Here is a 14,101-nt window from a genome sequence, read left to right on the forward strand (position 1 = left end):
GGTAAGATTACTTGGTATTTGGTAATCCTGTGGTCGTGAGGGGAGACGTGATACATAGGAGGTATGTATTATTGGAGGTCGATATGTATGATTGATTGTGATTTATGTATTAAGGTGGTATGGTGAGGTAAGGTTACTGTGTGTGTGTGTGTGTGTGTGTGTGTGTGTGTGTGTACAGAACCCCACCACCATGAGAACAAAGAGACGGTAGGGATGAAGAGCAGGAGAGAGAGAGAGAGAGAGAGAGAGATGACCACCTATATGCACCAGGTAGCTACAGTATAATATCATTAACGTGGATAATCACACCACCTTACCCCCACACCACCTTATACCTACACCACCTTACACCCTCACCACCTTATACCCACACCACCTTACCCCCACACCACCTCACACCCACACCTTATACCCACACCACCTTACCCCCACACCACCTCACACCCACACCACCTAAGCTCTGAAAATTAAATGCCAAATGTGGAGTGTACAGGTAATGCCAGAGAGGAGACAGACAGCCCCCCCAGACAGGTGGCTCCGTAAAGGTGTACTGCAGCTGCAAGACGGTGGGCGGACTGTGTATAGTGTATGATTGTGTATGACTTGAGTTGGGTTATTGTAGGTATGTATATTATGTATGTATAATGTTAGATGGGTCGGTTGTGGCGTTGATGTATGGTGTATGTTTTTTGTTAGGTTATGTATGTATACGAACCCGTTTGTGTGTATATTGTTGGTCTTGTGTGTATACGACTCCCCGTGTGTGTAAATATTGAGTCATGTATATATATATGACTCTCCTTGTGTGTATATTTTGGCTCATGTATGTCTATGACTCTCGATGTGCGTATATTACCGTTCATATGTGTGTATATGAGGCGTGGCGAGTGTAGGTAGCAGTTCCATAAATTTCATTGTCTGTGTGAGATAGGTGACGGGGGGTGGGGGAGGGTGGTGAGTAAGAGGAGGCTGGGTGCATTAGTGGTGTGCTAGTGGCCTTCCCTTCCTGCCCTCCCCTCCACCACCACCCCCCTCCTCCCCTCCGTCCCCCATGCCCATCCCCTCTTCTACCCCATCCCTCTTCCTACCCCCATCCCTCTTCTACCCCCATCTCTTCCCTACCCCCCATCCCCTCTTCTACCCCCATCCCCTCTTCTACCCCCCATCCCCTCTTCTACCCCATCCCCTCTTCTCCCCCACCTCCTTCCAGCAAGTGGTGATAGTCGTACTCCTTCGTGTGCACCACTAACACCACTGTAGACCTGTCCCATAAAAACAGTCATCACAGTTAGCTCCTCGTGTGCACCACTAACACCACTGTAGACCTGTCCCATAAAACAGTCATCACAGTTAGCTCTCGTGTGCGCCACTAACCTCACTAACTCCATGATAAACAAAGTCATAATAACACCTTCATGAGTCAATATAACATCACCATACACACACCATCTTGCGTCATAATAAACACTCACCATCAGGGTAAACATTTCACTACGCCTGATATGTTCGTATAATCTGTTGTAATGAAGACCGTTTATTAATACCTGTACCTTAATACATAATGGGATATGTACACCTGCAAGCTTGAAATTCCTCCGTTCCGCTGTGTGTGTGTGTGTGTGTGTGTGTGTGTGTGTGTGTGTGTGTGTGTGTGTGTGTGTGTGTGTGTGTGTGTGTGTGTGTGTGTGTGTGTGTGTGTGTGTGTACAGGCAAGCTGGCAATGGGCAGCTTCCGACGAATAGTTCGTCAGCACTGCCTTGATTTTTGACTTAACCAGCACCAAAACACACACACACACACACACACACACACACACACACACACACGTCGACTTTTAACATCCTGGTTCCTGGGTTTTGTCAGGGTGGAGAATAGAGCTGACCTTGAATCCCTTGGGCGTGAAATATGAAAAACAAGTTTTTTCCGTGAATGCACAAGGGGAGGAAAGAGGTGGGGGGATGTCAGGGCAGGGGTTGAGTGAGGGAGATAATGTTTAGGAGATGAGGGAAGTGAGGGGAAATGGGGAGAGGAGAGAGTGGGTTTAGGGAGGGAGGTGAGGAGGAGGAGGATAAAGGGAGTGAGGGTAGGCAGGAAGGTAGAGGAAAGAATGATGTAGAGAGTAAGGTGAGGAAGAGAGTGAATGAAGAGAAGGGTTTGTAAAAGAAGAAAGAGGAAGAAAGGGTAGGGGAAGGGAAGGGAAGAGAGAAAGGAAGGAGAGGAAGAGGAGAGTAGGTAATGGTATGGTTCCCTGCCCATCACCAGGTAGCTAGACGGTCTTAATCCAGGTGTTGGACTGAGTGCAGGTTCCTCAGGTAACCCTTCCTTGGTGCCTCGTTGTTGCTCACCTGAGATACCTGGGTGCTGAGGAGACCTGCTTGTGTGTGGTACCTGCTTGTATGAGGTACTTGGGTGTTAACGATCCTCTTGTGTGTGTGTGTGTGTGTGTGTGTGTGTGTGTGTGTGTGTGTGTGTGTGTGTGTGGCGCCTGGGTGCTAGAGATACCGAAGTCTTTGAGCCAGAGAGCTCTGTAGGTTACTCGACTATGCGGTTGCGGACAGTTTATTCGGCGCCAGACTTACTGTGTCAGGGGAAAGTATTGGGAACACGACTGCTGTATCGTTTTATTTTCAGACGACACAAAGCGACGGAAACTATACCTTACCTTACCTTACCTTACCTTACCTTACACTCACCTTACCTTACCTTACCTTACTTACCTTACCTTACCTTACCTTACCTTTACCTTCCCTCACCTCACCTTACCTTACCTTACCTTACCTTACCTTACCTTCCCTTCCCTTCCTCTACCTTACCTTACCTTACCTTACCTTACCTTACCTTACCTTACCTTACCTCCACCTCTACCTTACCTTCCCTTCCCTTACCTTGCCTTACCTTACCTTGCCTTGCCTTACCTTACCTTACCTAACCTTACCTTACCTTACCTTCCCTTACCTTACCTTACCTTACCTTACCTTACCAAAACTAACTTATCCTAGCCTACTCTAACCTAACCTAACTTAATCTATAGTCTTGCTTTGCCTTACCTAATCTAATCTAACCTAACCTAACCTAACCTAACCTAACCTTACCTACAAAATTATAATAGTATTGGCTACGATTACTTAACATCTTGGAAGGAGGAAAAGTAATAAGAATTTTAAATATAAACTCGTGTATAACTCTCCCCAGTATTGTAGGTACACACACACTTTACCTGGCATGATAATCGATAAACGACGCATATGTCATTGGTTTCCTATAAAGTATGTATACAGGGAAGCCTCTCTCACCAGTCACCGCGAGATTGACCCATTAATCGCCACTGTTACTAGACAAAGCAAACCCCGTACCACCACTTTGGACACGTTCTCATATCTCCTGTTACGACCGAGGAAATATGTCTTACGTTTCCTTTAAGAATTTAGGTTTTGTGTCGTAGGTTAGGTTAGTTAGTTTAGGTTGTTAGGTTAAGGTTAGAGTGAGTCTTTTGTTTATTTATTTATTTATGAGGATTAGTGGAAAGGTCTTTTGAGGTCCTTTTAGTATCTGGGATTAACCCTTTGATGAGGATTATGATTTAACCCTTTGATGGCGATGATTTAACCCTTTGACGACGATGATTTAACCCTTTGATGACGATGATTTAACCCTTTGACGATGATGATTTGACCCTTTGACGATGATGATTTAACCCTCTGACGACAATGATTTAACCCTTTGACGATGATGATTTAACCCTTTGACGATGATGATTTAACCCTTTGACGATGATGATTTAACCCTTTGACGATGATGATTTAGCCCTTTGACGATGATGATTTAACCCTTTGACGACAAAATATCCAGTTACGAGGAAAAATTTAACACAGGAACCATCGTATATCCAAGGTTTATCAGTGTGTCCCTCCAGCAGCCTTCAGCCAGCGCTCGTTGTCTCCCCAGCAGTAGTGGCCGGGCGGCGGGGATGTGGACGATGATTACTGGGGGATGAAAATGTAAATACCGCGGCAGCCGTCTGAGATAAGAGCAACTTTTGATGAAAGAGATGGTGAAGGCGGCGAGCAGTTACCTAAGAGTGTATTTAACCTAACCTAACCTAACCTAACCTAGCCTAACCTAACCTAACCTACCTAACCTAACCTAACCTAACCTAACCTAACCTAACCTAACCTAACCTAACCTAGCCTAACCTAACCTAACCTAACCAACCCAACTTAAGTTTATCTGCCTAACCTAACTTGATGTAATGTAACATAGCTTATGAAATATTGGCACCACATAATATAGCCCTCCATTCTCATGTTGAAAGGACACACACACACACACACTCACTGTATCAAGGTTATCTAAGCTCTTTCACCTCTCTGCCATGAATCAGTGGCGCCCTTGACTGGAGAGACTTACTGGAAGGTTTCCACCATTCCACTACAGTGAGCCCAAATGCACTCTACAGAAAAAGAATAGAGAATGTATGGTGTGTGTGTGTGTGTGTGTGTGTGTGTGTGTGTGTGTGTGTGTGTGTGTGTGTGTGTGTGTGTGTGTGTGTGTGTGTGTGTGTGTGTGTGTACAAATACCAACATCCTGCATCTGGTCCCCATATTGTAGAAGGAACTGAGCCACACAACGATTGTCTTTGGCATCACCATTCCACCCTCCACACACACACATATACATAGGGTGTGTTATCATGTTATAGGTGCACACCAGGAAGCGGGTGAGCGACCAACTGGCTTTATGGCTTTCACAGTGTATCTCCCACTCCCCTACCCCCCTCCCCCAACCCCACTGTGGCACCTATCACCCACCAGTGCCACCTCGCTCCTGCTGGCACTCCCGGGTATCATCAGTGTCATTCGGGATGTTGAAGACCAGGTCGGGTGCCATGAGTTCATTGTCTCTCTCTGTTTGGTAAATGTTGTAAATATGTGTTTTAGGATTGTGTTTTAAGGGTAAATATGTGTTTATGATTGTGTTTTAAGGGTAAATGTGTGTTTATGATTGTGTTTTAAGGGTAAATATGTGTTTTAAGAAATATGTGTTATGATTGTTTAAGGAATGTGTGTTTATGATTTTATAAAATGTGTTTTAATGTGTTTAAGGTAAATTGTTTTAAGGTAAATATGTGTTTATGATTGCGTTTTTAAGGGTAAATATGTGTTTATGATTGTGTTTTAAGGGTAAATATGTGTTTATGATGTTTAAGGGTAAAAATATTTGATTGTGTTTTAAGGGTAAATGTGTTTATGATTGTGTTTTAAGGGTAAATAGGTTAAATTGTTTTAAGGCAAATGTGGTTTATGATTTTAAAGGAATTATATTGGTTTAAGGGAAATGTTTATGATTGTGTTTTAAAGGAAATGTGTGTTTATGATTGTGTTTTAATAAATATGTGTTTATGATTGTGTTTTAAGGGTAACAGTTTATGATTTTTTGGTAAATGTGTTTATGATTGTGTTGGAAATATGTGTTTATAATTTGTTTTAAGGGTAAATATGTGTTTATGATTGTGTTTTAAGGGTAAATATGTGTTTATGATTGTGTTTTAAGGGTAATTATGATTGTTTAAGGGTAAATATGTGTTTATAATTGTGTTTTAAGGGTAAAGTTATTGTGTTTTAAGGGTAAATATGTGTTTATGATTGTGTTTTAAGGTAAATATGTGTTTATGATTGTGTTTTAAGGGTAAATGTGTGTTTATGATTGTGTTTTAAGGGTAAATATGTTTATGATTGTGTTTTAAGGTAAATGTGTGTTTATGATTGTGTTTTAAGGGTAAATATGTGTTTATGATTGTGTTTAAGGGTAAAATGTGTGTTTATGATTGTGTTTTAAGGGTAAATATGTTTATGATTGTGTTTTAAGGGTAAATATGTGTTTATAATTGTGTTTTTAAGGGTAAATATGTGTTTATAATTGTGTTTTAAGGGTAAATATGTGTTTATGATTGTGTTTTAAGGTAAATATGTGTTATAATTGTGTTTTAAGGGTAAATATGTGTTTATAATTGTGTGGGTAAATATGTTTATGATTGTGTTTTAAGGGTAAATGTGTGTTTATGATTGTGTTTTAAGGGTAAATATGTGTTTATGATTGTGTTTTAAGGGTAAATATGTGTTTATGATTGTGTTTTTAAGGTAAATATGTGTTTAGGATTGTGTTTAAGGGTAAATGTGTGTTTATGATTGTGTTTGAAGGGTAAATGTGTGTTTATAATTGTGTTTTTAAGGGTAAAATGTTGTTTATGATTGTGTTTTAAGGGTAAATATGTGTTTATGATTGTGTTTTAAGGGTAAATATGTGTTTATAATTGTGTTAAGGGTAAATATGTGTTTATGTTATAACAGGAATGACAGAAGTTATATTACACATTACCTGGTGAAAACACTACAAAAAAATAGAGCAGTGTTTGAGAGTGTGACAGAGGTAAATAACCCATATCACTTACAGGAAATTGCTTCAGAATGCCTACGGGGCAACTGGCGCTGAAAAGAGAGAGAGAGAGAGAGAGAGAGAGAGGGTGTTGTGTGTGTGTGTGTGTGTGTGTGTGTGTGTGTGTGTGTGTGTGTGTGTGTGTGTGTGTGTGTGTGTGTGTGTGTGTGTGTGTGTGTGTGTGTGTGTTTACCATACAGTAGGGGTTGCAGGGTTATGATTGTGTTTAGAAGCTGGCTCGGTGCAGTCAGTCAGCCAGCCTCCTGCCGCTATCACACCAACACGCTTGTCTCTCTCTCTCTCTCATGTCTTGTAAGTTGACAAGCTACAGGGTCTATTAGGATTAGGCCTATTGGGACTCTATTCCATTAGATCTAGATCTATTAGATCTTGTACCCATTAAATCTAGGACCCATTAGATCTGGGGCCCATTAGATCTGGGGCCCACGTCACCATGCATAACAGGACCCTGGCTGGACTGGAGCCTTGATTGGTGTCGATGTGGCGGAGATTGTCATTGAGAGAGAGAGAGAGAAGAGAGAGGATGAGACTTACATTGATCTTATCAGAGGCTGGTCAAGTACTGATCTTACAGATTAATTCTCTCTCTCAGAAACAACTCGAAGAAGCCAACTCTAGGGAGACGTTTTGTCATATTTCGTTAAGTCTTCCCTTGTGCTCTACTCCAACCTGCTCTGTTTACTCTGATGACGTCATTCTTACGATTGTGTTGATGTTATTGTTACGGTGTGAAATCTTATGTGTTGTTAAATGTTATCGAAACGCAACACAACTCACAACACAACGCAACACAACACAACGCAACACAACACAACACAACTCACAACACAACGCAACACAACAACGCAACGCAACGCAACATAACACAACACAAACACAACTCACAACAACGCAACACAACACAACGCAACACAACGCAAAACACAACACAACACAACGCAACACAACACAACTCAACGCATCACAACACAACGCAACGCACACAACACAACAGTAACACAACACAACCAACAACACAACAAAACACAACACAAACAACATATACAGATCGTTGTTGAGAAGATACAAGGATATTTTTTCATCTTATAGTGTTGGATCAGATGAGAGAGGGGGTGAGGGGGGGAGGGGAGGATGGCACAGCTGGCAGGAGCTTAGGAGGGGGGAGAAAGGATGGGTGGAAGGAAGGATAGGTGGAAGGAGGATGGAGTGGAGGATAGTGGTGGGTGAGGGTCTTGGAGATGGATGAAACTGTGGGAGTAGGTGGTGGAGTATTGATGTAAATGAAAGTGAAGATGGATGAAGGTGGAAGTGAAGTGGATGAAGGTGGAGGCGGAGATGAATGTAAGTGGAGGTGAAAGTGGATGAAGGTAGAGGTGAACATGGATGAAAGTGGAGGAGATGGATGTAGGTGGATGAAGGTGGATGAGGAGGTGGAGGCTGCATCTGAGTCATGCGTTTATTTTGTTTTCACACGAGATTAAATTGTCCACCGCCGGGAGGTTCCTGATTTACTCTTCTGAAAATCCTTTGTGAGGGTCGTACATAGTTCTTCTGGTGGGGTCGTAGTTGTTGTGGTGGGGGGTCGTAGTTGTTGTGGTGGGGGGTCGTAGTTGTTGTGGTGGGTGTTGAAGAGCTATCGTGAATGTTCTAGAGCTATCGTGAATGTTCTAGAGCTATCGTGAGTGTTACAGAGCTATAGTGAATGTTCTAGAGCTATCGTGAGTGTTACAGAGCTATAGTGAATGTTCTACAGCTATCGTGAATGTTCTAGAGCTATCGTGAATGTTCTAGAGCTATCGTGAATGTTCTAGAGCTATCGTGAATGTTCCAGAGCTATCAGGAGTGTCAGGTGGGAAAGAGAGAGAGAGAGGGAGAGGTGTAACAGGTATAATACAGGTAATGAATATTGCATGTGCATTTGCAAATTGGTTGTTTTTGTTACTGCAGTGTGAATATTTTTCATCTCACTCGCCTGTCATATTGCATACATTAAGCGTGTTGCCGTGTGTTTCAGCTGTGATTTGAAACTGTAAGGTTTTTGTGGTTCTAAATTGAAAACTGGTGATCTGTTTGAATTTGATTGTCGTGGGGATTCTGGTGGGGGTGGGGAGGGAGGGGTAGTGTGTGTTGGGGGAGGGGTAGTGTGTGGGGAGGAGGGGTAGTGTGTGGCTGAGGGGGGTGGAGGGGTAGTGTGTGTTAGGGAGGAGGGGGTGTGTGTGGGGGTGGAGGGGTAGTGTGGGGGAGGAGGGTAGTGTGTTGGGGAGGAGGGGGTAGTGTGTGGGGGTGGAGGGGTAGTGTGTGGGGGGAGGAGGGGGTGGCCCAGTGTGTTGGGGAGAAGGAGAGTAGTGTGTTGGGGAGGAGGGGGTAGTGTGTGTTGGGGAGGAGGGGTAGTGTGTGTTGGGAGGAGGGTAGTGTGTGGGGGAGGGAGGAGGGGTGAGTGTGGGGGGAGGAGGGGTAGTGTGCTTCCATAATCATTTCACACCCGTGGTTCCCAAGCAGCGCAGCGGGGTACACATTAACTGTCTGTCTGTCTCTGTGTGTCTGTCTGTCTGTCTGTCTGTCCCTTAACGCCAGAGGTTTCCGATCAACAGCTCTGCACCCGATGGCTCGATTGCCTTCTTATTGGTAGTGTGGATCCCCGCCCTGGTCCCACAGCCCTGATTAACACGCGGTAACGACCCGATAGTTCTCAGGTTTCCCCAAACTTCAGGGATCATTCCAGGGGCTCAAGGGTGGCACGATGACAGTTTTACGACCGTGTGTATGTTTATGTATGTTTATGTATATATGTATGTACGAACAGATGTGTGTGTGTAGGTCCCGGAAGTTTGGTGTATGTGTGGGTCGGCAACGTTGAGAGAGGCGAAGGTTGATCCAGGGAGGGGGGGCAAAACCCGCCTCATTACCTCAAACACATTTATCCCGCAGATGGCTCCGCTAAAGCTGTCTTGCTCTGCTGTTTCCCCGCTGCTGCTCCTGGTGATGCTGCTTTTCACTCATTTACTGCTCATTTTTTTTTCCAGCGCTTCTATTGCTCAGCTGTTATCCGAGATTTTAAGGCTCTTTTTCAACGCCTGTGTTACTCTGTTGTTTCCTGTGCTTTCATTTCCCCTACACTTCCCTCGTCTGTTTCCTGCGCTGTGATGCTTTCCTGTTTCCCGAGCCTTTGTTTCCCAGGAATAACCCGCTCTTTAGCTCCTCCTGCATTACCTCGTTCATCCTACATAAAAAAAAAGGGATAAATTAACTCGTGAAACTATGAAACGTAGAACAGTACTGCATCTTATCCCCTTATCCCTTCCCCCTTCCCCAAAGATAACCCCCTCCCCTCCCTTAAAAATAAACCCCCCTCCCCCTATATAATCCCTTCCCCTCCCCTAAGATAAATCCCCCCTCCGCTCCAAGCTAAATCCCTCCCCTCCCCCTCTATCTCTCTTTCCGTCATGATAAATTCGCCAGGAAATTAACCTATTTTCTCTGGCTGACCTTACCTGACCTTACCTGACCTACACCTATATAGTCTGTTTATATCCCGCCTGGCAGCCATCTTGATGTTCATTACTGTCTGTGTGTATGATTAGGTATGGTATTTTTATATTCTTATCATACATACCGGTATACACATCACAACTCATTATACATAGGCACATTCTGAGTCACCTTATGCATACTTGTAATTGTTCATACACTTTAGTCACCATACGTACACGTCACCAGTCATCATACATACACGTCACCAGTCACCATACCCTCACCACGCTGGTAATAACATGAGACATTATAACTGGTGATAATTTTAGAAGCTCCCGTTAACTGCCTGTGAGTAATTATAGTGTAATTGGTGATTATACTGGCGCTTCTGTTGCTGGTTTGATATAGGAGTAATTGAAACAGCGGTGTATCTCTCTCTCTCTCTCTCTCTCTCTCTCTCTCTCTCTCTCTCTCTCTCTCTCTCTCTCTCTCTCTCTCTCTCTCTCTCTCTCTCCTAATAGTGTGTTATCAACATTCATAATTATTCTAAAAGCAAACACGCACACACACACACACACACACTTTAGTACTCACACACACACACACACACACACACACACACACACACACACACACACACACACACACAGGGTAATGGCCTGTACTCAAATAGTCTCAGTCAGAATTATGCTTATTTTTTAGAAAAGACGATATTTTTTGTATCGTTAGTGTCCATATGTGGTGGGGGGGGGTAGGGGGGGAGTAGGAGGGAGTAGGGGAGTAGGAGAGATGGTAGCATGAAGCAGGAGCAGAGAGCAGACACTTTTTTTTGTCATCACCAGACCATACAGACGACACCCTCACCAGCAGACACAGACAGATACCCTTACCAGCAGACACAGACAGACACTCTCACCAGCAGACAGACTTCACCAGCAGACAGACTTCACCAGCAGACAGGGCCTCAGTCAGAAGTGGTGCCACACGTTGTTTTATTGTCCCGTATTCCCCCTTGGCGCCTGCACGCTCCTCGCTCCGTCTCCCCTCACACACACACACACACACACACACACACACACACACACACACACACACACACACACACACACACACTGAAAATCCGAAGGAGTTTGTGTGGGCGGTGGGGGAGGGGTTATCTGTGTGTGTGTGTGTGTGTGTGTGTGTGTGTCAATTTCATCATATGTTCTTGAGACTTTAAATGCCGCTACCTGTACTGTATCTGACCTGTTCAAATGACCCTTATGAGTATTACTTAAACCAACAAAAAATTAGCCTGAGGAGGAGGAGGAGGGGGAAGGGGGAAAGGTGGGGTGGGGTGGCAGGGAGAGGTACAGGGTGCGGAGGGGGCAGGAGAGGGCAGGAAGAGACGGAAAAAGGTAATCAGAGGGACTTGAATTAAAAACAAAAACAAAAAAATAAAAAAAAACACCTCCTCATCCTCTCGTGATCTGAGACTTCCTATCTCACGTGACGTCAGGAATACAACAGCAAACTTCTGGACTTAATTATTAGTAAGACAAAGAATTAGTTTAGAGAGAAGGGAGAGAGGGAGGGAGGGCGCGGTCACTGGTTACGTTTTAAAGGTGATGTTCTGAGCAGCGGCAGCAGTAGTGGTGGTGGTGGTGCGAGAGGAGAGGACTGGCTGGTGAGTGTGTTGGAGGAGAGGACTGGCTGGTGAGTGTGTTGGAGGAGAGGAGACTGGCTGGTGAGTGTGTTAGGAGAGGACTGGCTGGTGAGGAGGAGGACTGGCTGGTGAGTGTGTGGAGGAGAGGACTGGCTGGTGAGTGTGTTGCTGCTGCCGCCATCGTTGCTTTCTCATTGTTGGTGTCTAGGTGGGTGTGTTAGGGTGCTAGGTGGGTGTGTTTGGGTGTCTACGGGTGTGTTAGGGTGCTAGGGTGGGTGGATTAGGGTGCTAGGTGGGTGTGTTAGGGTGTCTAGGTGGGTGTGTTAGGGTGTAGGTGGGTGTGTTAGGGTGTTCATTAGGGTGCTAGGTGGGTGTGTTAGGGTGTAGGGGTGGGTGGGTGTGTAGTGGTGTTAGGTGGGTGTGTTAGGGGTGTAGGGTGTGTAGGGTGGGGTGTGTTAGGGTGTCTAGGTGGGTGTGTTAGGGTGCTAGGTGGGTGTGTTAGGTGCTGGTGGGTGTGTTAGGGTGCTAGGTGGGTGTGTTAGAGTGCTAGGTGGGTGTGTTAGAGTGCTAGGTGGGTGTGTTAGAGTGCTAGGTGGGTGTCTAGGTGTGCCCAGGTAGAGAGTGCTAGGTGGGTGTGTTAGGGTGCTAGGTGGGTGTGTTAGAGTGCTAGGTGGGTGTGAGGTGGGTGTGTTAGGTGTTAGGTGGGTGTCTAGTGCTAGGTGGGTAAGAGGTGTGGTTGTGGGTGCCTGTAGGTAGAGTGCTAGGTGTGTGTTAGGGTGCTAGGTTGGGTGTGTTAGAGTGCTAGGTGGGTGTGTTAGAGTGCTAGGTGGGTGTGTTAGAGTGCTAGGTGGGTGTGTTAGAGTGCTAGGTGGGTGTGTTAGAGTGCTAAGTGTGAATGGATGTGTTAGTGTGTTGTATGTGTAAGTATTAATGTGTGTGTGTGTGTTCCGTGTGTACATGTGTGTGGTGTGTGTGTGTGTATGTTCCGTGTGTCTGTGTGTGGTTGTATGGCTGTGATATACACTGTTGTATAATTAAGGATATTAATACACAGTAACCAAACATAATACGCATGAATGAACACCCAAACTAAGCCATGAAATAACAATTAGTTACAAGTGAATAAATAAATAAAATTATAATATATTGAACATGAAAATAAAGTGAATAATAGAAGTTTGAATGAATGAATAAATGAATGAATGAATGACAGGTATAATTATTACAGAAATATAAAGACAATTATAGTCACCTTGTTGTTATCTTGGAGGATAATTTATGTCTATAATTCCACGTTAATTTTTTTTTTTTTACCTTCGTGATATTTTAAGGTGAGCGTGGTGGCTCTTCTTTGCCCAGGTGTTGTTGATATTGCTAATTAGATCACCTGTTGTGTGGCTTCAAGGTCAGAGGTCGCTCGACTGCCTTCAGGTGTTGCTAATTTAGTTTCTGTGGTGGGATTTTTGCAGTGTGTGTGTGTGTGTGTGTGTGTGTGTGTGTGTGTGTGTGTGTGTGTACTTGACCTCTGGGACAATACTTTATTCCTAGGAGAGTACTGTACTTCATTCCTAGGACAGTACCCAAGCCACACGACAGTAGCTCATCCTTAAGACAGTACCCCAGGCCCGGACAGTAGAGGAAGAGGTGGTTGGTCTCGACATTAAGGCGCCATCCTGCTTCCGTCCTTCTGGAAACTGGCGGCGGGTGGTTGCTGGTGCTGTTAATGCTGTACTTCATGCTGCTGGTGAGAATAGAAGAGAGAGAATGCGTGTGTGTATATTTGTGTGTATACATATGTGCGTGTACATTAATAATCAGCATAAGTAGAAAATCGTGCTAATGGTCCCAGCGGTGAAGTAAAACAATTTGAACTTCGACAAACAAATTAGGGCCGCAGCGAGCCTCAGACCTAACCTAACCTAACATAACCTAAACTAACCTAACCTAACAATAATGTGACCTGTGCCCCCTTCCCCTGTCTCTAATGCTAGTTGACGGCCGCTAAATGCTAGTTGGCAGTCGCTATTAATAACCCGAGTGTCCAAAAAGGATTTAGTTAACTGCTTGCGCTCTGGGTCGTGTTTTGTTTTATTGTGTGTTTTTATTTACGTAGATTGGCCTGGTCGAGATGGTGATGTGTGTGTGTGTGTGTGTGTGTGTGTGTGTGTGTGTGTGAGTGTTTGTGTTTTCTGGGGAGTGTTTGTATGTGTGCTGGGGAGTGTTTGTGTGTGTTTGTGGGTATGTACGCTCACGAACACTAATACCTCGACCTCAGGGATGTACACAGCTTCCATTATGAGTCTCGGAAATATACACATATAGATGGCCCTCTGTGGTGTCCCATTGTACGCGTGAGGTCGAGGGGATATATTTCTTGTGTTGGTTAGATGGGGGGTTCTTAGCTTTCTTTCTTTCTTTCTTTCTTTCTTTCTTTCATTGCGACCAACTTGTATCTTCCTGTTCCTCCTCTTGTTCCTTCTCTTCCTCCCCCCCTTGTCTTACCCAGTGTTCCTCTTCCGTGTCCTCCTTCAT

Source organism: Homarus americanus, unplaced genomic scaffold (genome assembly GCF_018991925.1).
Source record: "Homarus americanus isolate GMGI-L3 unplaced genomic scaffold, GMGI_Hamer_2.0 scaffold52806, whole genome shotgun sequence".
In the NCBI taxonomy this organism is placed as follows: Eukaryota; Metazoa; Arthropoda; class Malacostraca; order Decapoda; family Nephropidae; genus Homarus; species Homarus americanus.